At 41.6% G+C, this 26617-nt stretch overlaps 1 long non-coding RNA gene across 1 annotated transcript in view; it reads right to left on the bottom strand.

Annotated features, from left to right (window-relative positions):
- LOC132825680 (uncharacterized) overlaps positions 1-22119 on the bottom strand; it is a 94136-nt gene extending 72017 nt beyond the window's left edge. Inside the window, exon 1 of the long non-coding RNA XR_009645808.1 lies at positions 22011-22119. This is a non-coding gene — a long non-coding RNA (uncharacterized LOC132825680). The remainder of the gene's footprint in view (positions 1-22010) is intronic.
- Positions 22120-26617: the final 4498 nt, after the last annotated feature.

Below are 26617 nucleotides of genomic sequence, written 5' to 3'. Positions count from 1 at the left end.
CACACAATACTCCAAATATGGCCTAACTAAAGTTTTATACAGCTGCAACATGACTTGCCAACTTTTAAACTCCATGTCCCAGCAAATGTCTTGCACCCCAAGTTCCCCCTCTATATTAATGGTCCTAAGGGTCCTGCCATTTACTGTACACTTTCCTCTTGCATTTGATCTCCAGAAATACATCACCTCACAGTTAAACTCTACCTGCCATTTCTTAGCGCAACTTTCCAATTAATATATCCTGCTGTATCCTTTGAAAACCTTTCTCACTATCCACACCACAAATTTTCAAGTTGTCTGCAAACTTCCTAATCAGATCACCTACATTTTCATCCAACTCCATTATGAGCAACAGAGGTTCCAACAGAGATCCTTGTGGAACACCATTGATCACAGACCTCCAGTCAGAAAAACACCCTTCCAAAACTACCCTCAGTCTTCTGTTACCAAGCCAATTTTGTATACAATTTACCAGCCCAACGCTAATACCATATGACTTAATCCTCTGGATCAACATACCATGAAGGACCTTGTCAGATGCTTTAGTAAATTTAGAATTTCATAAAAGAGAAGAAAAGGGGCATAAGTAAGTTTTCAGAAACTGAAATCAGACAAGGCTGTTGAGGAATTTAAAAGAAGCAGGAAAAAACTTAAACAAGGAAATAAGAGGGCCAAAAGGAGCCATGAAATGTGCTTGGTTGCCCTACTCTCATCAATCATCTTCATCACTTCCTCAAGAAATTCCATCAATTTGAAACAAGACCTCCCCTGCAGAAAGCCTTGCTGACTATCCCTAAAAGTCCATTATTTTCTAAGTCTAGATAAATCCAGTCCCTGAGAATGTTCTCCAATAACTCCCTTCCACTGATGTAAAGCTCACTGGCCTATAATTTATTGGATTATCCCTGTTGCCTTTCTTAAAGAAACAACATTGGCTCTTCTCCAGTCCTCTGGGGCTTTGTCTGTGGTTCAAGAGGGTATAAGGATCTCTGTCAAGGCCCCAGCAATCTCCTCCCTTGCCTTCTTTTGTATTCTGGAATAGATTCCATCAGGGCCTGTGGACTTACCTATCCTAATTGTGGGCGGCACGGTGGCACAGTGGTTAGCACTGCTGCCTCACAGCGCCTGAGACCCGGGTTCAATTCCCGACTCAGGTGACTGACTGTGTAGAGTTTGCACGTTCTCCCCGTGTCTGCGTGGGTTTCCTCCGGGTGCTCCGGTTTCCTCCCACAGTCCAAAGATGTGCGGGTCAGGTGAATTGGCCATGCTAAATTGCCCATAGTGTTAGGTAAAGGGGTAAATGTAACGGTATGGGTGGGATGCGGGTCGGTGTGGACTTGTTGGGCCGGAGGGCCTGTTTCCACACTGTAAATAATCTAATCTAATCTAATCTAATTATTTCAAGATACCCATCACCTCCCCCTTCCTAATATTGACTGCCCCAGAATATCAATATACCCCTCCCTAATGTTACCATTATCCATGTTTCTCTTCTTGGTGAACACTGATGCAAAGTACTCATTAAGGACCTCACCAACTTTCTCTGGCTCTTCACATAAAATTCCCTCCTTTGTCATTGAACAGACTTACACTTACCCTTGTCACTCCTAATAATCGGATTCTCCTTAATCCTACTTGCCAAGGACATTTCGTGGCTCCTTTTAATCCTTCTAATTCCTTGTTTAAGTTTTTTCCTGCATCTTTTATATTCCTCAAGAGCCTTGTCTGATTTTAGTTTCTGAAACCTTACATATGCTTTTTTTAAAATGAAACTAACATAAATTCTAAAATCATTTTTCCTATGCTACAATGCAGAAAATAACAACAGTCTCACTTCCCTTCCAAGTTGCAACAGCCATCCACATCTCCACAATACATTACTCAGCATTGCAGAGTCTGAGTTTAACTCCAGCACTGATAATCCTTCTTACCCAAAATCAGCTCAAAACACTTTATTCTATGCCTTCCACTTGCACTCCCATCCTCACACTTCTGCTCTTCTTACAGTTATTGCCTCCTAGTGGGGACACTTGCTTCTTCTTCCTATCATCTTGCTGTATCAGAAACTGACAAGATACATGCCAATGTTGTTGCAGGAGAATCTATGGCACAATAGAAAGTTGTGGCAAATGGAATACATTGTGAGAAAGCATGAAGTAATCCATTTTAGCAGGAAGAATAAAAAAGAAGCATATTATCCAAACGTTGTGAAATTTCAGGGTTCTGAGACACACAGGGGTTTGGAAATCATTGCGTATGAACCACAAAATGTTTGGAAATGCAGGTACAACAAGCAATTAGGAAAGTTATTAGGATGTTATCATTTATTGCGAGGGGAATTGATTATAAAAGTACAGAGAGTATGCTTCAATTATGCAAGGGGTGAGTGAGACGCCAACTGGATTTTGATAAGGTAGATGCAGATAGAATGTCTCTTCTCATGGGAGAATCTAGAACAAGGGGGTCCCTGTTTAGAAACCAGGAGTGACCCATTCAAAACAAAGATTAGATAAATTATTCTCTTGCAGAGTGTTGAGTGTTTGGAACTCTCTGCTTGAAAAAATGGTGGAAGTAGTGTTCTTGAATATTTTTAAGGCGGCGGTAGATGAATTCTTTAACAAAAGAAAAATGCTGGAAATTTGAAACAAAATGGAAAGTGCTAGAGAAGCACAGCAGGTCTGGCAGCAGCTGTGGAGAGATTAACTGGGTGAAGGGGAAGACAGTGGTTGACCTAAAAGAGGAGCCAGTTTATCCTTCCTCCCTGGGAGCTTGACAATTGGGTGTTCCGTCTGGAATAAGTTGGAAACGTTTTCCTGCCAACTGGTTGTAACCACCTTGTCACTCATACACTTGGCATGTGTATGTTGTGCTGTTTATTCATCTCATTGTTGGCCCGTGCCAGTACGTGGGAAACGTTATTCTTTTGTTCCTTTTCCCAGCAGATGTTTCAGGCTTTCTATGTCGCAAAGTTTGAACCAGCGTGTGTTCTTGTCTTCTTGAGAACCTGCATTGGGGTGTTACAGTGGGCTGGCCAAGGTGTTTCACTGAGTACAAGTAAGGAGGAGGCAGTGTAGGCAGATTGGCACCTCAGATGACCATCATTTAATATCCCACTTAGTCTGAAAAGGACAGAGATATACAGTCTAGGGACCCATCTTTTGAATGCATTGGCCTGTCTGCCCATGGAGTTCCAGCATGTATTGGGCAGATAAATCCATTCCCAATTCCCATGGGACATGCCTTCAGTAGTTTACAGTCAATCACAAAATGCTTAGCCAAATTAATGACTCTGAAGCCACTCTGCAGGAGTGTTTGGAATTAATAATTCTAATAGAAATTTTATAGAAACCTCCCTGATCACACGTATGTATGCCATCAGATATCTTACTTCAGTGTTAATTATACTCATGTTTAATTATCAGAAATCAAATACTACTCTGTGTGGCGTTTTTTCTACAAGTCTGAACAAGTCCTTATGCTTCGTACACAAATTGTGCGACTTAATATGACTATTATTTGTTGGAACAGTAGTTCCTCTAATGTTTCGCTGTTAAGATTGTGGCTTGTTTATTGAGAGCTATCTATATCATCTTTTACACAAACGTTTAGAACATGAGTGTTTCAATTCACTATTATTGGAAATCTATGGTCATTATGAGTCCTTCTCTATAACAAACATTTTCTTTGGTTCCAGATCCATTACAATTGCCATGGTAACCAGAACCTTAATAATCTGAATCTTTGCTATGAAGAATGACATCCTGAATATGTAATTTGATTTACTTCACTTATCCTGAACAATGATGTCTGCACACAATAGGAGAATGATAATGCTAAAATCTCATTATTAGTTAATTTGCTCCAAGGAGCTCAGTATCAAGTGATCATTTTACAGTGCTAAATCAGGAAACGCTCCTGGTGGGAACTGCAGAGTTCTAAATTTTCAATATGCTTGTGTTATTGAAGCATAAATACTGAGCATTGTTTTTCTTATAGAACATAAAGATAGGTCCCAATTAGGTTAATCTTAACTTTAACCTTCTGCAGACATAGTATCCCAGAGCCTGGTATAGATGCAGATACGGGCAACATGTTATTGAGGGCTCCAGTCATCTTACCAAAAGGCTTTGGAATCCCAGTGTTAGGGTGGAATATGGGCCCCTGTGTTCACAGTTGCTGGCAGTTGGACCACCTCAATGATTTTACCACAGGTGGCCTTCAAATTGGCAGCATGCAGGCCTGCCAAACTTGGGCTCCTGGTGTGGCACAAGCTGTAGGCTGCCAGCTCTGAAACCTCATTGGTACCAGCGGGAGAGGTGGGTGTTGGTTGGGCAGGCAGGAAAGCACCCAGAAGTGGAATCAAAATCAAGAAGTTTAGGGTGCCAAGAGAGGGAGAGAAAGCTGCTCTGGGCTGGTATCGAGGTTGGGTGGGGGAGTGGTGAGGAGGGTGTTGGGAGGGGAAGGTAGGCAGGGTCACGAGTGCGAGGGAGTTAAAGGCTTCCACAGGATGGCCCTTACTCAGATCTTTAATTCTGCAGTTGTAAAACTCCCCAGCAACAGATCTGTGGCCGGAGCTGTACAGACACAATTTTTACAGCACTCTGTTTGTTTTAATTGAAATACAATGATGTACAAGTATCCTCCCAGTCTGGTGTTGTCATGCACCCTTTACCATGAGGTGCACACTCATTCTACTCAGGCATCTTCAGACACACTTGTGTTGAACACAATGCTGGGCTATACAGTGCTTGTGATCAAATAACATTCCACCCTACAGAAAGCAGGGATCAGTCATTTGGATATCAGTGAAAATGTTTAGCTGCAATAGGTGGAAACTTCATTTAATCACAGAATTGAGGTCAGGCCTATCCTGCAAACAATAGCCTGATGTTACATACTCAAACCATCCAGAGAAATATGCAGGACAGTTGCTGGTGTCTAACAAGTTCCATTTCATTTCAAGAGCACAATAGCTTCAGGCCAATATAAAACCATCTTTGATAGTTGTTCAGTTTAGCCTCATGAGCTATTTGTTTAAAACCAAATTCCTTTTGGATCAGCGCCATTACTGACAACAAGGTACTTTATATGAAAATATCACCACTGGTATGGAGAAGGAATGAGGAAATGCCTTACAGGAAGGAGCGGCATAACAGGTTGCGTGTGCTCTGTCTGTATTCTTCAATCCATCTGTGCAGATATTTTCCTCATAACTTTTTCAGAGATGTTATTACACACATCTAGAGCAAGTGGGACTTGACCCCAGGCCTCCTGGCTCAGAGATAAGGACTGTAACATATGGGGCTACAATCTATTTGTATAGACTGGGTGGATATACCTCACTATGTCGGGTAATTAGTGAAACCCCAAAGCCATAATAAATTCGTAATCAATACACAATAAATTCCACTTCCTGGTTAACATAGACCCGCATCGGACACACTTCAATCAACTTATGACATGTTTTCATTGACTGTGCTTTAAAAAAACGCCTGCCAAAATGATCAACAGAAACAAACAACTCTGAATAGCCTCACTATAGGCTCCAACACACCTACAGAGACAAAAGACCAGGTTGAATTTTCAGAGCCAGCCAACTTTGGGAATGGGCCCCTAGGAATTAGGGCCCCAACCTGTATCCAGATGCCAGCCATTTTAATAAACATACGCTGAGGTCCTGAAGACTGACCATCCCTGTAAGGTAAGAGGCTCATTAAAGTGGAGGCCAATTCAGATTTTCCAGTTTGTGATGCTGTAGTGGGCAAAAGTTTTTACTGGAGGTGAACCCTCCAGAGGCAGATCATGCTGGTAGTGCTACAGGTGAGGTCTACAGGCCCTTCTTTCTTGCTGAGGTTGGGGGTGCAGCCAAAGCAGCTCTGAAGAGAGGCCCTCATGTTCACCCCATGATAAAGATGGCCTCACTGGTTCTTGTGTTTTAAATAGTTGTTTGGCAGTATACAATGTTAAGCTTTGCTAAAATGAGACAAAACTTTGAAGCTTTTTGTCTTGCACTAGGTTGTAAGAGAGAGGCTTGTAAAATGAGGCACCATTTTATGCAGCATGAGAAGAGGGTGCTGATTGGTTGGGTCATCATTAGCACGGAGATGCAGCAAGAATAGTTAACAGTCAATCTCAACTCTCAGAATAAGGCAGGTGGATTCTGATTGATTAGGATGTTGCCACGGGAATGTCATAGTCAGGTCTGGCTGTCTCCATCATCCCTTCATATGAGGAATGTGCAATGTAAGTACAAATTTCTTTTGTTGACATAAAACAGGATCTGTTGTATTTATACATGCAGCTTTGAGAAGGCACAATGCATCAGAGTATGAGCTCAACTGAAGAACTGTTGTCATTTCTGTTACAGAGGTGGTCTGTTCAGCTTTATTCCTTTCCTGTGACTTTAATGGTTTGATTCAACTGACTGGCTCATTGGGCCATTTCAAAGGGCATTTGAAGTCTCATTTTAAGATTGCAGTAGACCTGGAGTCACACATATTTCTTTTCCCTAAAGGACATTAGTGAGTCAGATGGGTGTTAATGAAAATTGACAGTGGTTGGGTTTGAACTTACATCTCCTGACGTGGCTGGCATCACAGAGTCCATGGAATCCACAAGAAATCTCTGCAGTCGTATGCAACAGCTCAGCTGTCATGCTCCACACATGGGCCCATAATACAGAAATGCTTCTGCTGCTGTTATCCTGCACTATCAGCTGGTATAAGGGGAAGACACACTTGTTGACTCTGAAGGCATCATCCTTAAGCAGTAGCTCTGGAGGCCAGTGACACGATCATGATGTAGTGGCTGCTGAATCCATGCTGTCTTCCCTGCCTTGAGCCAAATCTTCCAAGTCCTGATGTTGCTGAATGCAATAAGTGTGCTGAAGTAAATCCTTCCCCACCCTTGTCTCTAGCCTACAGTTTCACCACCTCTTTACACTGCCCTGTCCATCCTGGTTCAACAGGTACCTGAGGGCATAAACATGTAAACATTCCGGATCCAGGATGTGGTTAGTGTGCCTATATTGTAACAATGTCACACAACCTGTTCCTGTTTACAATGAACTTAACCATCCTGAAGGTCCCACAGCCCAAGGTGAGATAGCTGAAAAACAATGTCAGAACTCCATCAGGATTTTGTCAATCCACAGGAAGTCTCACTCATAGCACGTGAGGACAATTTTAAATTAGAAATTGCAGTGTAAACCGGTGAGAAAGACTGTGTAGAACAAATGAATTTAATGTAAAATAACATCAAGAGGGTTTACTTAAAGCTAGGCCTTACTGCACTCACGGATCAAAAGATTAATTTCAAGTATCAGAAGTCTCAATGAAAAGTATTGTAAAAAATGCCTTGTCCAGGAGAAAGAAGTGCTGATGAATCAAAACAATTAGTTGAATGCAGAATTAAAAGTCAACATTAATGATCAAATGGAATTTGTCCTTGAAAAGAGTGAAGAGAGTTTGAACTGCAATCTGGAAACAAGCTGAGGTACATCATATGGAAGAGCAGATCCAGACGTTCAAAGTAGCTAAGGAAAATTTTAAGGAATTTTATTCCACAGCAAATTTAAAGGCCCCATTATCTGTATGGTATGTCATTAACAATTTGTTATAAATTTATAATGTTACAAATTTGATATATTTTGAAAGACATTGTAAAGAAACATTCATTATTGTGAACTTTCTTTCTTGCAAGGGGAAAATGTGATCAAATCCATTTTTCTCTCGTATCTGTTTGTACTGTGGTAGCCAGCAAACTCTGAAAATGCTGACATTCAGGGAAATTGGTCTTCTAACATCATTTATATTCAGTTTTGCCCAGCAAAAGGCATAGGGCTTGTGGTAAGATTTTCAGTAGGTTTTCACTCAAAACTTTTATGTGTCATTGTAGAGCAGTTGGAGTTTGTGAGAGAGAGAGAGAGAGAGAGAGCAGGTGTGTGGAGAAATGGATTAAACTCACTCCAGGAAAATGCAGTTGTTATCGGTGTTGCTGAGAAGGCAACTGAAGGCCATTGACTTTGTACAGTTAAAGCTCAGGTAGAGGATTCAGGAGCTTTCAGATAGTTCTGTGCAGTAAGGACTCAAAAAAGTCCTTGGAGACAGTAGGTACAATCAATTATTGATTAATTAATGTGAGGCTACACCAAGGGTACTGTGTACAGTTTGGTCTTATTAATTGAGAAAGGATGTACTGCTGCTGGACGGGGTACAGAGGAGGCTCACTAGGTTGATTGTGGAATTGAGAAGTTTGCCTCATGAGGTGAGATTGAATAGACTAGGACTGTACTCACTGGAATTTAGATGAACGAGAGAGGATCTTATAGAAACATTGAAGTTTTGAAGGGAGTAAATAGGATAGAAACAGGGAGGATGTTTCCACTGGCAGGTGAAGTTATAAATAAGGGGCATAGCCTCCAAATAAGTCAGAGCAGATTTATGACTGAGTTGAGGACGAACTTCTTTGCCCAAAGGTTTGTGAATCTGGGGAATTCCCTGCCCAGTGAAGCAGTTAGAGTCATAGAGATGTACAGCATGGAAACAGACCCTTCGGTCCAACCTATCCATGCTGACCAGATATCCCAACCCAATCTAGTCCCACCTGCCAGCACCCAGCTCATATCCCTCCAAACCCTTTCTATTCATATACTCATCTAAATGCCTCTTAAATGTTGCAATTTTACCAACCTCCACCACTTCCTCTGGCAGCTCATTCCATACACGTACCAATCTCTGTGTGGAAAAAGTTGCCCCTTAGGTCTCTTTTATATCTTTCCTGTCTCGCCCTAAACCTGTGCCCTGTGGTTCTGGACTCCTCGGCCCCAGGGAAAAGACTTTGCCTATTTATCCTATTCATGCCCCTCATGATTTTGTAAACCTCTATAAGGTTACCCCTCAACCTCTGACGCTCCAGGGAAAACATCCCCAGCCTATTCAGCCTCTCCCTACACCTCAAATCCTCCAACCCTGGCAACATCCTTGTAAATCTTTTCCGAATCCTTTCAAGTTTCACAACAATTTCCGATAGAAAGGAGACCAGAATTGCACACAATATTCCAACAGTGGCTTAAACAATGTCCCATATAGCCATAACATGACCTCCCAACTCCTGTACTCAATACTCTGACCAATAAAGGAAAGCATACCAAACGCCTTCTTCACGATCCTATCTACCTGTGACTCCACTTTCAAGGAGCTATGAACCTGCACTCCAAGGTCTCTTTGTTCAGCAACACTTCCTAGGGCCTTACCATTAAATGTATAAGTCCAGCTAAGATTTGCTTTCCCAAAATGCAGCACCACACATTTATCTGAATTAAACTCCATTTGCCACTTCTCAGCCTATTGGCCCATTTGGTCAAGGTCCTGTTGTAATCTGAGGTAACCTTCGCTGTTCACTACACCTCCAATTTTGGTGTCATCTGAAAACTTACTAACTGTACCTCTTATGCTCATATCCAAATCATTTATGTAAATGACAAAATGTAGAGAACCCAACACCGATCCTTGTGGCACTCCACTGGTCACAGGCCTCCAGTCTAAAAAACAATCCTCCACCACCACCCTCTGTCTTCTACCTTTGAGCCAGTTCTGTATTCAAATGGCTAGTTCTCCCTGTATCCCGTGAGATCTAACCTTGCTAACCACTCTCCCATGGGGAACCTTGTCAAACACCTTACTGAAGTCCATATGGATCACAACTACCACTCATAATCAAACCTCTTTGTTACTTCTTCAAAAAACTCAAGTTTGTGAGACATGATTTCCCATGCACTAAGCCATGCTGACTATCCCTAATCAGTCCTTGCCTTTCCAAATACATGTATATCCTGTCCCTCAAGATTCCCTCCAACAACTTGCCCACCACTGACGTCAGGCTCACTGGTCTATAGTTCCCTGGCTTGTCCTTACCACCCTCCTTAAACAGTGGCACCACGTTAGCCAACCTCCAGTCTTCTGGCACCTCACCTGTCACTATCGATGATACAAATATCTCAGCAAGAGGCCCAGCAATCGCTTTTCTAGGTTCCCACAGAGTTCTAGGGTACACCTGATCAGGTCCTGGGGATTTATCCACATTTACGCATTTCAAGACATCCAGCACTTCCTCCTCCATTTTGCAAGATGTCACTATCTATTTTCCTACAGTCTATATCTTCCATATCATTTTCCACAGTAAATACTGATGCAAAATATTCATTTAGTATCTCCCCCATTTTCTGTGGCTCCGCACAAAGGCCGCCTTGCTGATCTTTCATGGGCCCTATTCTCTCCCTAGTTACCCTTTTGTCCTTAATGTACTTGTAAAAACCCTTTGGATTCTCCTTAATTCTATTTGCCAAAGGTATCTCATGTCCTCCTGATTTCCCTCTTAAGTATACTCCTACTGCCTTTATACTCTTCTAAGGACTCACTTGATCTATCCTGTCTATACCTTACATTTGCTTCCTTCTTTTTCTTAACCAAACTCTCAATCTCTTTTATCATCCAGCATTCCCTGTACCTACCAGCCTTCCCTTTCACCCTGACAGGAAAATACTTTATCTGGATTCTCGTCATCTCATTTCTGAAGGCTTCCCATTTTCCAGCTGTCCCTTTACCTGCGAACACCTGCCTCCAATCAGCTTTTGAAAGTTCTCGCCTCATACCATCAAAATTAGCCTTTCTCCAATTTTGAACTTCAACTACTTTTCGATCTGGTCTATCCTTTTCTATCACTATTTTAAATCTAATTGAATTATCGTCACTGACCCCAAAGTGCTCCCCACTGACACCTCAGTCACCTGCCCTGCCTTATTCCCAACAGTAGGTCAAATTTTGCACCTTCTCTAGTAGGTACATCCACATACTGAATCAGAAAATTGTCTTGTACACACTTAACAAATTCCTCTCCATCTAAACCCTTAACACTATGGCAGTCCCAGTCTACATTTGGAAAGTTAAAATCCCCTACTATAACCACCCTATTATTCTTACAGATAACTAAGCTCTCCTTACAAATTTGTTTCTCAATTTCCCTCTGACTATTAGGGGGTCTACAATACAATCCCAATAAGGTGAACATCCCTTTCATATTTTTCAGTTCCACCCAAATAACTTCCCTGGATGTATTTCCGGGAATGTCCTCCCTCAGCACAGCTGTAATGCTATCCCTTATCAAAAATGACACTCCCCCTCCACTGTTGCCTCTCTTTCTATCCTTCCTGTAGCATTTGTATCCTGGAACATTAAGCTGCCAGTCCTGCCCATCCCTGAGCCATGTTTCTGTAATTGCTATGCTATCCCAGTCCCATGTTCCTAACCATGGCCTGAGTTCATCTGCCTTCCCTGTTAGGCCCCTTACATTGAAGTAAATGCAGTTTAATTTATTAGTCCTACCTTGTCCCTGCCTGCCCTGACTTTTTGACTTTCTCCTGTTCTCAACTATACCAGACTCAGATTGATCTTTTCCCTCACAATCTCCCTGGGTCCCATCCACCTGCGCCACCCTCCCCCCACCCCGCTCCACCTTACTAGTTTAAATCCTGGTGAGCAGCTCTAGGAAATTTCCCAGCCAGTATATTAGTCCCCTTCCAATTTAGGTGCAATCCGTCCTTCTTGTACAGGTCACTTCTACCCCAAAAGAGATTCCAATGATCTAAAAATGTGAATCCTTCTCCTATACACCAACTCCTCAGCCATACATTTTTCTGCTCTATCCTCCTATTCCTGACCCCACTAGCTGGTAGCACTGGGAGTAATCCAGGTATCACTACTCTCGAAGACCTCCTCTTTAAATTTCTGGCTAACTCTGTTATTACCCTTCAGAATCTCAACCTTTCCCCTTCCTACGTCATTGGTTCCAATGTGGACAATGACCTCTTGCTGGCCCCTCTCCCCCTTGAGAAGATTCTGCACCCTCCCTGAGACACCCTTGATCCTGGTACCAGGAAAGCAAAACACCATTCTGATTTTTCGCTGCTCGCCACAGAAGTATCTATCTGTACCTTGAACTAGAGAATTCCTGAACACAATTGATCTCTTGGAACCTGACGTACCCCTGGTTGCATTCGATCCAGTCTCAATACCAGAAACTTGGCTGTTTGTGCTACGTTCCCCTGAGAATCCATCACCCCCTACATTTTCCAAAACAGCATACTTGTTTGAAATGTGTATAGCCACAGAACACACTTGCACTAGGTGCCTACCTCTCTTACCTTTCCTGGAGATAACCCATCTGTGTGACTATATTTGAAACTTTTCCCCCTTCCTATAACTGCCATCTATCACATACTGTAGCTATTGCAAATTCCTCATTGCTTCTAACTGTCTCTCCAATCGATCCATTCGATCTGATAGGATTTGCAACCAACAGCATTTATTGCAGATATAATCTGCAGTAACCCTTAAACTCTCTAAACTCCCACGTCTGACAAGAAGCGCATATCACTCTACTGAAGGCCATTTTTGCTCCTTCACAATCTACAGCCCCAGAAAATAACACCGTCTAATTCTTCTACAAAACACTGCTGCAGATTAGATTAATAGTTACGGCTATATTTTAAGTTTAATCAAGAGACATATCTCCAAAAACATATAATCAAGAAAGAACCCACTCCACTCACTACTGCAGACTTTCTGCAGACCACTTAAAACAATTAACTTCTCTGATTCTGTGCTGTGAACTTCACCCAAACAGTTCCTCCAAGATCAGTTGTGAATTTCACTGTTTGTTAATTTTCTCAGAAGCACTCCAATGTTCAGCGAAACATGAATTCAAACAGCAAAGGCAGTAACTGTGCAGGTTCACTCTGATGTCAGTTTCTTTCTCGCGCTCTCTCTCCTGCACTGACCTCACCATGTACTTCCTTTATCTGTTCTTCTCCCTTTTAAAACTGCTGTTGTTTTGACTTTTTTTCCCAAAGTTCCAAAACAATGCAACAGCATAGAAAACAGTAATTGCTGCTCCTGGAGTTTGAGGAAATCACCTCCAGTACCTAAAGTACCTCAAAAAAGAAGCAGCTGTTACAACCAGAAATTTCTCCCGTCCTCCATCTTGAATTACCTAGAATCCTTTGAGGCCACGTTGTTGAATGTTTTTCAGGCAAAGGTAGGTAGGCTTTCGAACAATAAGCCAATGAACGGTTATGTTGAGTGGGCGGGTAAGGGAAGCTGAGTTCATGATGTTATTGAATGGTGGAGCAGGCTCGATGGGCCAGGTGGTCTACTCCTGCTCCTATTTCTTATGTTCTTCCAAGGTTCACAAAGGGTCTTGGACTTAATGGGCAGGGGAGGAGAGATAGCGATGTTGGTGGGACTTGCAAAAAGCCTGTAAGCCATTTATAATTCATTGCAGCAGTCAGTGGGTGAAAGTAGCCCACAATGAGAATTTCTTTGTTACAGCTCAGAAAGATTAGAGTTCAGAGTACTAGCTTGCTAAAAACCAGCTATCTGTGGAATCTGGAGTCCGACCTGTGAGTAGGTGCTGACATGCAGTTTCTGGAATTGAGGGGAGTATAGTCGCAGGAAAGGAGAGGGAATTACAGAGATGTCAGCAGTCATTGTGACAGTCCATGACATCATAGCTTTCCAAGGAATTTCAAAGCCAGATCTTCAAAAGTGAAGAATTGGAATCCATTATGAAGCTTTGATGATATTTGTGCTTCGTGGAGTTTTTGATCTCAAATTGTCGGTTACTCATACATGCCACAACCTAGTTCTGGAGATTACTGTATGAATTGTATATATCGATTGTATTACCATTCTAGCTTTGTCAAATTTATTTTCGTTTGCTCAAAGCCGTGGAATCTTGTCATTTCATTCTCTTGGTGCACAACTAGATCTTACACTATGCCTACTTTTCAAAACAAAGGTTGCTGGGCTGTGGACAGACCATAATAAAAAATTGTCAGCCTGGTCCAGGATCATGGCAGTTTATTTGTACCAAACTATACCTTTTCAACTTTTGCTAAGGCATTTACCTTGAAACAAAAACTCAATTTTGATATTCTCAATTGACGTGACTCAACAGGCTTTTTAAAGAAGGCAGTTCCAGATTTCCCCTACCCTTTGTCTGTAGAACTGCTGCTGACATTACCCCTGAACTGCCTTGCTGTAATTTTAAGATTATACTCCCTTGTTCTGGCCTCTCCCATCAGAGGAAATAATTTCTCTCTAAGTACCCTATAAAATCCTTTAATCATCTTAAACATTTCAATTAGATCATACCTTAATTTTCTGTACTCAAGAGAATGCTAGACTAGTTTACGCAACTTATCCTAATAATATAAGGCCTTTAGCCCTATTTTCCATCTGATGAATACTTGCTGTGTTCCTTCTTGAATTCTGGTTCACCCAGTAGAATGCAGCACTCTATGTGTATTAGAGAACTATTGTACATCTTTATATCAGACAACAGTGTCTCTGTGCAAGCAATTACTTTAAAGTTGGATCCAAACTCTTTGGTTTTTATGTTTATATGTCTTTTTGTCAGTTATATATTAAGAGAACATTATTAAGGCAAGTTTCTTTGAAAAATGTATTATAGTGTTACCAACAAATCAAATTTCATGAAAAATATATGCTGTCATTTCATTATACAATAGTTCTGTGCTGAAGTAATATAACTAATGAGTTATGCAAGCTTCAAACATCTGAATAGCCACCTTTACTGAGTAGCTTGAAGATGCAGTATCCTGGTGTACAATCATTTTACAAAATCATGAGGTAATTATGGACAAGAAGGCCATTCAGCCAATCGTAGTTCATTCATCCACAATCTGTAGCTACCTCCCTATTACTGCATTGTTAGAACCCGCATTGATTTTTCATTATATTATATTTATTCTTCTATCAGTTTTGGTTTGGAACTGTAAACTGGGAATTGTGAGCAGAAGATGACCTTTAGACTTTGGGAAACAGCTTGTGGTAAAAGTAAAAGAACGAACCACACCAACTCCAGTTGGTTTGTGAGGCCAGGTCTAGAGGCTAACTGCAGGCTGCTCTTGATTAAAAAGTATCCTATAGACGCAATACATGGAAGAGCCTTGTGCTTAAAAAGATAGCAGAAGTTGTCTATCATCATGGTCAGTACCTGGGAATTGGTTTTGGTTAGTTTGGGAGCAACCTTATGTTGAAGCAGATGTTAAATTTAATTGAGGTTTTGGGAAAAGATGGTTAATCTATTCGGGAGGAACCAGAGTTGGAGTTAGGTTTGAACTGTTTTCTTGGGAGAACATTTGGCTGCTGCTGACACAATATGAAGATTTGGAAAGCTCCCTGCCTAACCTCCCTTATTAGCTTTTGGAAACCCAGAGAGTAGGAAGCTGAGTTGCAAGTACCTTTACTGGGTGAACTGGAAAGGTGACCCTGACCAATGTCTGCAGAAAAGCAACCAAGGAGCTATCTTATTAGCAAGGCACAGCACATCATTAAAATGTAGCCTGACTGGGATGCCACTTCCTCTGAGAAAACAATCAATATCTAAATATGCTCACTAACAGACACAAGACAAAAAAATGACAATTCTCAAATTTTTTTGTAGTTACAATAATTTAAGAGTCTTTGAAAAAGTCAATTCCTCCTTAAATACTGTTGCATGAGGCAAAACACTTTAACTATGTAAATTAATCATAAACATATTTTCAATAGGATTTTAGACATATAGACATCAAGAATCATGGGTATGAAATATAGCCAGAAAATGGCTACAGGATATTTAGGAAATTATCGTCGCCTTGACCTTCCATGCATTGAAGAGAATTTCTATGAGATTATCAGCATAATGGAACAAACTACACACCCATCTCCTGACCCAGCAAAGGAATGTAAACCAATTCAGTGATTTTCGGAATGGCAATTGTGGAGTTGCAGTCACACTCAAAAGTAAAAGTTGTTGTGCAAAGGCATGCACTTCATGCCAATGCACAATTCAGGGAATTGGGATTTTGCATTGAGGGTCTGGAAAAATGAAGGAAAGCTAAAACTCAGCAATGCTCGGAAGTCTTTCTAGTTCACATGATATTACAAAAAAATAAAAGAAATGTGTTTGTAAATATTTTTCCTGAAGAAAGGTACTCTGCTCTTGCAATTTTTTTTTGTTATTGTCACTTTCAGAAAAGATATTAGTCGTTTTCAATCAGAATATCACTTTGTTGGCTGTTTAATGTTAGGTAGGGTCTGTTTCTGATTGGTATATAGTTGTAGCTGCACATGATGAGTGCACAAAGGATAATTTTTGAATTGCTGCAATCTTGCAAATGTCACACCCAGAGATGGTGAATAAATAATGTTAAAGCATACATTATTTATCTGGTTCAACCATTCTTGAGGTCAATTTATGCTTTAGTTGTCAGAGGATTTCTCACCTCTTGCACATCTAAAATCTAAAGAGCAGAAAAGAAAGATTAAGCCATTGCTTAATATTATGTATTTGATGGTTCATTGTAAATTTTATTTATTTAGCTCAATGCAATGCAGTAGTGATGCTAGTTTTATGACTCAAATAGGTTTATTTGCAAAACTTTGAAATATCTTTTCAATTTTGTTTCCATGTGTTAACAGCCCAGGAGCCAGGTCTCTTTCCTTGGAAGCTTCCGTTTACTCTGACTTTCTGAGGTTCCATCCAGACTTAAGCAATCAAGCAATTGTGTGCAGATCAATTCCTTTTGAGTTGTTCGTGAGATGTTACTTCAATGGATAAACCATTCCTAATTGCCCATGAGATAGTGGTGGAAAGCTGCCTTCTTAATTGCTGCAGTTTTCTGGGGTGAAAGTTTATGAAAGAGAATTCCAGGATCTTGATCCCGCAACAGGGAAGCAATGGTAACATAGTTTTGAGTCAGAATGGTGTGTGGTTTGAAGGAAACATAGAGGGTGAGTTGGTCCTCAAAGAATGGGTCTTCCCTAATGATCATTTAGTGAGGATTGCTGAGAGAATCAATGTCTTGTTCAGCTGCAAGGGCAAGATTTCGCTGTCAGGTTACTTAGATTAGTCTGGTAACCACTTACTCGGTAAAGTGCAACAACCCACCCAGGCTCCTTTGACAACACCTTCCAAACCTTTAACCGACACCATCTAGAAGGCCAACAGCAGTAGATGCACGGGAATAGCAGCTGCAAGGACCCCTCCAAACCACAAAATCCAGTCTTGGAACTATATTAGCATATATTTGGGATAAACTATTGTGATGTTCTCTCTACTGCCCAAATCTTTTCTTTATCAATATACAATGTTGCCTCACCTGGGTTTTCTTAACATTCTCTTTTCTGTTTTGGAAGAAGACTCAGTATTCTGCAGGTGAGTCAATTTAGCAAAACTGTGCATCATAGTATCTGCTGAAATCATCCAACTATTCTCAATGACCAACAGTAAGGGCAATCATGTGATTTCTTAGATTAGATTACATACTTAAGTGTGGAAACAGGCCCTTCAGCCCAACAAGTCCACACCGACCCACTGAAGCACAACCTAAGCAGACCCATTCCCCTACATTTACCCCTGCCCCTAACACTATGGGCAATTTAGCATGGCCAATTCACCTAACCTGCACATTTTTGGATTGTGAGAGGAAACCCACACAGACACGGGGAGAATGTGCAAACTCCACACAGTCAGTCGCCTGAGGTGGGAATTGAACCCAGGTCTCTGGCGCTGTGAGGCAGCAGTGCTAACCACTGTGCCACCGTGCAGCCTACTCAATACTCTTGCCTCCACAAATCTATCTAGATGTTTACACCACATATTGATCAATTTTGGAATTTTGCCCACTAGTTCTATTCCCAGTTTGATTTAAGATAACATTTCAATACCCTCAACAATCTCATTGTCCTCTGTAAGATGCTCACATCCAAAGTGAAAGATCCAAGGCCATCTAGTCTTTCTCTATAATTCACACTATTGGCAATGAAAGAATCCTCATGGCCTTGATTCAGTTCAAAGTCGTGAATTTTCCTGATTGATGGTGACTGGAACTAGAAAATATTGAAGGCATAATCTGACCACAGCACCATGTCTGATCGTTACTCTCTTCAACTTGCATTCAACTGACTTTGTAATTCACCAGTTTATTACTTCTGTTTGCTGTTGCTTTGCTTTGAGTGGGACATACTTTGAGCTAAACCTACAAAGATCAGTTGATCTTTTTCAATGTCATCATTATAAATTTCACCTCATATTCATAGTACATGCATGTTGGTTTTCTATCCTACCCATGTTCCTTTATACTCATCTGTTTTAAATTTACTCTAAGCCTGCATTCCTGACTTATATATTTTGTCCAATTCATTCTATAATTTCTAAGGTGCTAATTCTAGTCTGGTTTCATTCTGACTTTGCATTAATTCATTGATTTAGACCAGAAACCATAGTAGTTCAAACATGGATGCCTCTCAGTAGGTCGCTCATTCATTACAACACTTTAAAGAGTGCAAGTTGTTTCATACTCTTCAACTAGTTTTATCCATACCAATTACCCCAAGTCTCCATTTTAATGAGTAGATTTTCATGTGGAGCTTTATTAAAAGTCATTTGGAAGTTTAGGTACACCATATCATGCGTCTTCTCATTGACTTCCTTAAGAAAGTGACAACTAAACTGGACAAAGAGGTTCTGAAGGCAGGATTCCTCCTCAGTCCTCATTAACTGCTATTAACAACATTATCACTCCTGAAGAGTGTCATGTATCCCATATATCTATAATTGCCTGTGTCAAATATTCAATGAAGAATGCCAATTTCTAATTGTTAAACATGTGGGCGGCACGGTGGCACAGTGGTTAGCACTGCTGCCTCACAGCGCCAGAGACTTGGGTTCATAATCCGTCTCACGCGACTGTCTGTGTGGATTTGCACGTTCTCCCAGTGTCTGCGTGGGTTTCCTCCGGGTGCTCCGGTTTCCTCCCACAATCCAAAAATGTGCAGGTTAAGTGAATTAGCCATGCTAAATTGCCCATAGTGTTAGGGGCAGGGGTAAATGTAGGGGAATGGGTCTGGGTAGGTTGTGCTTCAGCGGGTCGGTGTGCACTTGTTGGGCTGAAGGGGCTGTTTCCACACTGTAAGTAATCTAATGTCTCTTAGTCCTTAACATTCTTTATGATGGTACAAATGTTGGATTTGTCCGGCTTCTCAATTTGGAATGGACTGGGTAATTTAACATTCCAGTGCTGATATTATCAAATTATTGAAGAGCAAACCACTGGGTTAGTGCTTGACAATGTCCCATCAGATCTGTTGAGAGATCAGGTGAGAAGGTAAGTGTCTGATGTTAATGACTGATCCTTCAACAAGGCATAAATCTAATAAGCGCTGAAAATGTTTTGCTGGAAAAGCACAGCAGGTCAGGCAGCATCCAAAGAGCAGGAGAATCGACGTTTCGGGCATGAGCCCTTCATCAGGAATAGAGATTCCTGAGGAAGGGCTCATGCCCGAAACATTGATTCTCCTGCCCTTTGGATGCTGCCTGACCCGCTGCGCTTCTCCAGCAACACATTTTCAGCTCTGATCTCCAGCATCTGCAGTCCTCACTTTCTCCTCATAAATCTAATAAGAGCATACAACCATAAGAAATAAGAACAGGAGTAGGCCTCTCAAACCTACTCTGTCATTCAATAGGATTATAGCTTAAACGACATTTCCCCATTGCTATTTCTAAAATGTTTTTCTTTGTTCTCTTGTTATTGCAGTAGTGCCACACCACACCCATTCAAAATAATCAGTTGGAAATTATCACTGATGAGAGACAACACAAAAAAAAATTGGCTTAGGAGTTACATTCCTTCAACATATCAACATGACTGTAGCACTTCTCCCTCCCTGAAACACACCTCTCCAAATTGGATCATGATAATGCAGTCATAATAATGTTCATGTACTGATAACTGGGAAGTCTCATTCCAGTATAAGAATACCACACCTTTACAATTAACTCAAATTTCAAAATAATCTCTGGCAAATCAGCTGTACTTTTTAAAAGTATTATTTATTCATTATTCTCATTAAAAATACCTACAAAAGTGATGCAAAAATTAAAACATAATCAACATGAATAGTATCTAGACGTCAATTACTTGTTCCAAAATTCTGACTGCACATGCAATATGAATTTATATAGTGTTTTTTAACATCAAAAAAGTCTCAAAGTGTTTAATAGAAGCCACAATACTTTTATAATAAACTATAAGTGCAAATATGGATTTTAAGAAAAATGTAAACATGCACATTTGGGAGTAATTTTATGGATTCCTACTCTCAATGTTTACCTGTTGGGAACCAGAGTGTAGGGCATTCAAGGTGTGCGTTCCCACAATATTCTGCTTGTAGCTTGAATTCAATTTAGGTTGGGTCATTGTTGATTATACGTGCATGAAATTCATTTGAAATTCAACTGCTCCTTGTTTTGAAGGAAGTAAACAAGGAAATTTCACATGAATGTGTGAGTGGAATTGTCATTAATATTTCAATTTGATTTCAATGTGTGTTTTGTATCTTTATTATGAATTAATCACGAACAGCCAGCATAGTTTTGTTAAGAAGAGGTCATATCTGATCAACATTATTGAAGAAGTGACTGGATGTGTAGATGAGGACAATGCACTTGTCACAGTCTACTGGGACTTCAGCAAGATTTTTAATAAGGTCCTGCATGGGAGATTGATAGAAATGGTAACAATCCATGGGATCCAAGGAAATTTGATAAATTGGATCCACAGTTATCTAAATGGTAGGAAGCGGAGGGTAATGGTTGAGGATGCTTTTCCAACTGGAAGTCTGTGTCTACTGGGGTCAGTGTTGCAGCCCTTGCTGTTTATAGTTTATATAAATTATTTAGATTTGAATATTGGAGGCTTGATCAGTATGTTTGCAGATGAGACAAACATTAGTGGAGTGGTAAATAGTGAAGAGGATAGACCTAGAATACAGAAGGATTTGGTTGGGCTGGGTGGATGGGCTAAAGGAATTCAATCTTTGAAGTATGAAGTGCTGCAATTAGGCAGGACAAACAAGGCAAGGGGATACATGATGAGTGATAGGTCCCTGAGAAGCACTGAGGATCAGAGGGACATTGGTGTGCATGTCCACCAAACCCTTATAGTATCAAGACAGGTCAATAAAATGGTTAAGAAGGCATATGGGATACTTGTCTTTATTAGCTCAGGCATTGATTTTAAGAACAGGGAGGTTTTACTGGAACTATATAAAACATTGGCTATGCCACAGATAAGGTACTGTGTGCAGTTCTGGAATCAACATGATAGGAGGGATGGGACAGCACTGGAGAGAGTGCAGAGGAAATTTACCAGGATGTTGCTGGGATTGGAGAGTTTTACTTATGGAAAGAGTTAGGACGGCTGGATTTGCTTTCCTGAGAGCAGGGGAGATTGAGAGAGGACATGACTGAGATGTATAAAGGTATGAGGGGTGTGGATAGGGTAGAGGGAAAAAGCTTTTCCCTTTGATGGAAGGATCAATGAGTGGGGGGTCAGGGTGGGGGTAGATTTAAAGTAGATCTCTATGATTCTATGACTGGAATTGATATTTCACCCTTGAGTCTCTGGGGTGTAGTGATCATGTCCCTATCTCTCAACCAGGAAGCCTAGGTTCAAGTCTCACCTGTTCTAGATGTATGCCATAACATCTCTACAACAAGTTTATTTGAAAATATCTATAAAAAACATTTCATGTTGCAAATGACTGTGCAAACTCCACACAGTCATTCTCCCCATGTCTGCATGAGTTTCCTCCAAATGCTCCGGTTTCCTCCCACAATCCAAAGATGTGCAGGTTAGGTGAATTGGCCATGCTAAATTGCCCGTAGTGTTAGGTAAAGGGGTAAATGTAGGGGAATGGGTGGGTTGCGCTTCGGGGGGGTCGGTGTGGACTTGTTGGGCCGAAGGGCCTGTTTCCACACTGTAAGTAATCTAATCTAAATGTAGGACGCATCTGTACCTCATTCACCGGTGTGACCAATTGATCTTCATGATTCCCAGTTCCTAGAATTGGCTAATGCTTAAAACCATTGTATTATTGTACCTTTCCTCGTCTTCACCTCCGAAACGTAGCTCAATGGGGGCAGTACTGCAGACCACACTTCTCGTCCATCACTCATTATCCATGGACGCCTGAGGAGGAAGGCCTTCACACCTGAACTGGGAAAAAAAGAAAAACTTGCAAAGGGCACCACACCCTCAAATAAATAACAACATCCTTACCCATGACCAATTACCTGTAGAAAGTGTTTGTTTTAAAGTTGAACTCCACCTTGTGATAACTAAAACAAAACAACAATGGGCATTTCCTTTAAACAAACAAACATGTTTGTCATACCTGGGATCGAGTCAGCACCACCTTCATTTCAAAATAAAACATATGCTCCCTTTAAAACTCCCGAAACATCAGTTTCTGCCTGTGTTTCTGATTTGCTGTGACCAGACCACAGCCTTGTCTTCAGGCTTCTGACAGCACACTCACATACTGCCTTGAAGCAAATTCTGAAACTTTTATTTTGTGCAGAGTTTGTTAAAAGCAGACTCCGCTGCAGCCCCTCCCGCCCTGTTTTGTTCCCAGAAACTGACACGCTATGTGCTTATTTCAGCTGCACGGCTGACGGTTTCTGACTGGGTAAAAACAATGACTGCAGATGCTGGAAACCAGATTCTGGATTAGAGTGGTGCTGGAAAAGCACAGCAGTTCAGGCAGCATCCGAGGAGCAGTAAAATCGAAGTTTCGGGCAAAAGCCCTTCGTCAGGAATACAGGCAGAGTGCCTGAAAGGTGGAGAGATAAATGAGAGGAGGGTGGGGGTGGGGAGAAAGTAGCATAGAGTACAATAGGTGAGTGGGGGTGGGGATGAAGTTGATAGGTCAGGGAGGAGGGTGGGGGAAGGTAGCAAAGAGAACAATAGGTGAATGGGGGTGTGATGAAGGTGATAGGTCAGAGAGGAGGGTGGAGTGGATAGGTGAAAAAGATCCCTGAGTGCTTTAAATCACTAGGTCACACTGAGCAGAGTATGTGGGTTTGATGAAACAGACATCACACGCTCCCTTTCTCTCCCAGGGCAGGCATGACCTTCCCAATCAGTGCATTCCGCTACCTAGTAACTGCACACGTTTCATGTGATGGGTCCCCTTTCAGCAAGAGTTAATCGAGATAAAGAGGTCGACTCATTAAAGTACACGATGCTCCTTGCTTGCAGTTACTGGAGTCATGCTGGATGCCAGCCAGTTCGATTGAAAAACAAATGCGTTTTTAGTTTCACCAGAATGGCTTTACAATTTGACACAAGTCTCTCTTCACTAAACTTTTAGTGGAGCATGTAATTATTTACTGGCCACTGTGATAGGGGTCACCGAGTAGGGATCAAAGATGTAGTTAGCCAGCACCAACAGCAGCAGAGATAGCTCTCCAATGCCAGAGCTTCGGTCGAATCATTTTCCCTACCAGCAGCACTGTGCTAAACACAATGCACATATTCCAAACCATGCTTCTCCAGGTTTCATGATTTGGAGATGCCGGTGTTGGACTGGGGTGTACAAAGTTAAAAATCACACAACACCAGGTTATAGTCCAACAGATTTAATCAGAAGCACTAGCTTTCGGAGCGCTGCTCCTTCATCAGCTGGTTCCATCATTTAAATATTCTTGCTATAGAAACATACAAACCTTCAGAGTGGAAGGAGGCCATTCAGCCCATCGAGCCTATACCAGACCTCCAAGGTGCAACATCAGACCCAGACTCCATATCAAAATTTCGCATTTACCATAGGCAACCCAGCTACCTGACAAATCCCTCAATACTATGGGGCAAAAACCCATGCAGACACAGGCGAGAACGTGCAAACTCCACACAGACAGTCTCCTGAGGCCGGAATCGTACCCAGCTCCCGGAGTGCTGTGAGGTGGCAGTATTAACCACTGGGTCACCATCATCTCTGTTTCAGATCTGCATTCTTGGCACACATAATCATGTTCTGTTTTTACATGACGAATAAAATGGATCCAGGCTTGGTGCGTAGTGTCCTCACCTCTGAGGAGGACCTCTCCAGAGCTCGGAAGCAACAAAATGCAACCCAATGCCTCAGGAATGGAAACTTTCTTTTCACTGAGTTGGAAAGGAGACCTTTGGCATGCCATGGTTAACTGCTTACCTGTACATGTGGTCAGGAAACTCCTCAGTGTTCTGGGTCAAGGTAATGTCAAAACAAGAAATGTCCCTCCGACACACCTTCCTTTTGACACATCACATTAGTCTCATTCTAGTAACTTGTGGAGTGGAAGACTTCCTTGAAATTTCTCCCTCACCCCCAGAAGGTTGTCAGAATCTTAAGTCTGGGGCTCTGGTAAATTATTGTTACAGCTTGGAGTAGACAGTGATTTTACTGTGGGAGGAAATTCCTGGGCTCATAATGCAGACAGCAGGGAAGGCAATAGGTGGATACAGGTGGGCATTGATGGTGATAAGTTGGAGCAGATAGTTGGGAAGAAAGGTGGACAGGTAGGACAGTTCAACAGGGTGGGTGCCCAGTTGGAGGGTTGGATCTGGGATGAGGTAGGGGAGGGGAGATGAGGAAATTGGTGAAGTGTACATTGATGCCCTGTAGTTGGAGGGTCCAAAGGCAGAAGATGAGTCATTCTTTATTTAGGTGTTGGGTGGCTAGAGATTGGCAGTGGATGAGGTCCGGGACTTGCATGTCCTTGGCGGAATAGGAGAGGGAGTTGAAGTGGTCAGTGGAGTTGTTTGGTGTGTATGTCCACCGTCAAATCCTAACCACCCATTGCCTGGAGGAAGAGCATCTCATCTTTCGCCTAGGGGCCCTCCAACCATACGCATCAACTTCAATTTCACCAGTTTCCTCATTTCCCCTCCCCACCTTATCCTAGGTCCAACCTTCCAATTCTGCCCTCATGACCTGTCCTACCATTCTATCTTCCTTCCCACCTATCCATTTCACCCTCCGCTCTGACCTATCACCACCACCCCTCACCTGTCCCAGTCCTACTCCTATTTCTCTCTTAGACCCCTTGATCTCTCCCCCTCTCCCTTCCCCAACACCCACATTCCTGATGAAGGGCTTATGCCTGAAATTTTGACTCTCCTGCTCCTCCGGTGTTGCATGACCTGCTGTCCTTTTCCAGCACCACACTTTTTGACTCTGCCCTCCAACATCTGCAGGCCTCATATTCTCATAATCCAAACGGCCAAGTTAAACATGGGTTCAAATCCCACCACGACAGAAAGTAGAAGTTAAATTCACTAATGAATAAATCTGGAATTGAAAGTTAGTCTCAGCAATAGTGACAGAAAAATACCGCGGTATGTTTCTTTAAAAAAATTTCATTCATGCGTATAGAAAAGGAAATCTGCTGTCCTTACTGGGTTCTGCCTACATGTGAGTCCAGGCCCACAGAAATGTGGTTTTTGCTAGGATATTGCCTGGTATGGAGGGAAGGTCTTACGAGGAAAGGCTGAGGGACTCGAGGTTGTTTTCATTAGAGAGAAGAAAGTTGAGAGACAACTTAATTGAGAAATATAAGATAATCAGAGGGTTAGATAGGTTGAACAGTGAGAGCCTTTTTTCTCGAGTGGAGATGGCTAGCATGAGGGGACATAGCTTTAAATTGAGGGGTGCTAGATATAGGACAGATGTCAGAGGTAGTTTCTTTGCTCAGAGAGTAGTAGGGGTGTGGAATGAATTGCCTGCAATTGCAGTAGACTTGACAACTTCAAGGGCATTTAAATGGTCATTGGACAGGCATATGGACGAGAATGGAATAGTGTAGGCTAGATGGGCTTCAGATTGGTTCCACAGGTCGGTGCAACATTGAAGGCTGAAAGTCCTATTCTGCACTGAAATGTTCTATGTTCTTAATTCTCCTCTCACAAGGGTTAAAAAGCCTCTCAGTTGTATTATACCACCCAGAAAAGTCAGGCCAGGGAGGTTGCAATAGTTCAGGAAGGTGGCACAACATTATCTCCTTAAGGGTAATTAGAAATGGGTGATAAATACTAGCTTAGCCAGCAACACCCCCAACCCATCAATGAATAAAAAGACCGTCACTATTCATTCATGATTTGGAGATGCCAGTGTTGGACTGTGGTGTACAAAGTTAAAAATCACACAACGCCAGGTTATAGTCCAACAGGTTTAATTGGAAACACTAGCTTTCTGAGCATGCTCCTTCTTCAGGTAATTGTGGAATACACAATTATAAGACACAAAATTTATGGCAAAAGTTTACAGTGCGATGTAACTGAAATTATATATTGAAAAAGACCTGGATTGTTTGTTAAGTCTCTCATCTTTTAGACTGAACATGCTGGTTTCAGTTCTTTCATATGTAAATTGCAGAACTTTTGTAAAAGTTACATTCTCAAGTGAACTTTAATAATTGGTGTCATGTTGGCCCAGATAATGCATTGAAGGTGTGAGGTGCCCTGTGTGAGACTCTGTGCCATAATGTTCAGACTGATTCTAATCTAAAAACAGATTTACAGAATCTTACATGGATTTGTGCAGTTTTTTGAGCAAAATAAAATGTAATTCTGCAAGTACAAATTCACCCCACAAACGTGTATGTGTGTGTGCATGTGTGTGTATGTGTGTGTGTGTCAGGGGTGTTATGAGTGTCTGTGAGAGAGTGT

The sequence above is a fragment of the Hemiscyllium ocellatum genome, chromosome 21 (genome assembly GCF_020745735.1).
Source record: "Hemiscyllium ocellatum isolate sHemOce1 chromosome 21, sHemOce1.pat.X.cur, whole genome shotgun sequence".
Taxonomy (NCBI): domain Eukaryota; kingdom Metazoa; phylum Chordata; class Chondrichthyes; order Orectolobiformes; family Hemiscylliidae; genus Hemiscyllium; species Hemiscyllium ocellatum.
Note: the sequence above shows the minus strand (reverse complement) of the source record. Positions and strands in the feature narration are given on the sequence as shown.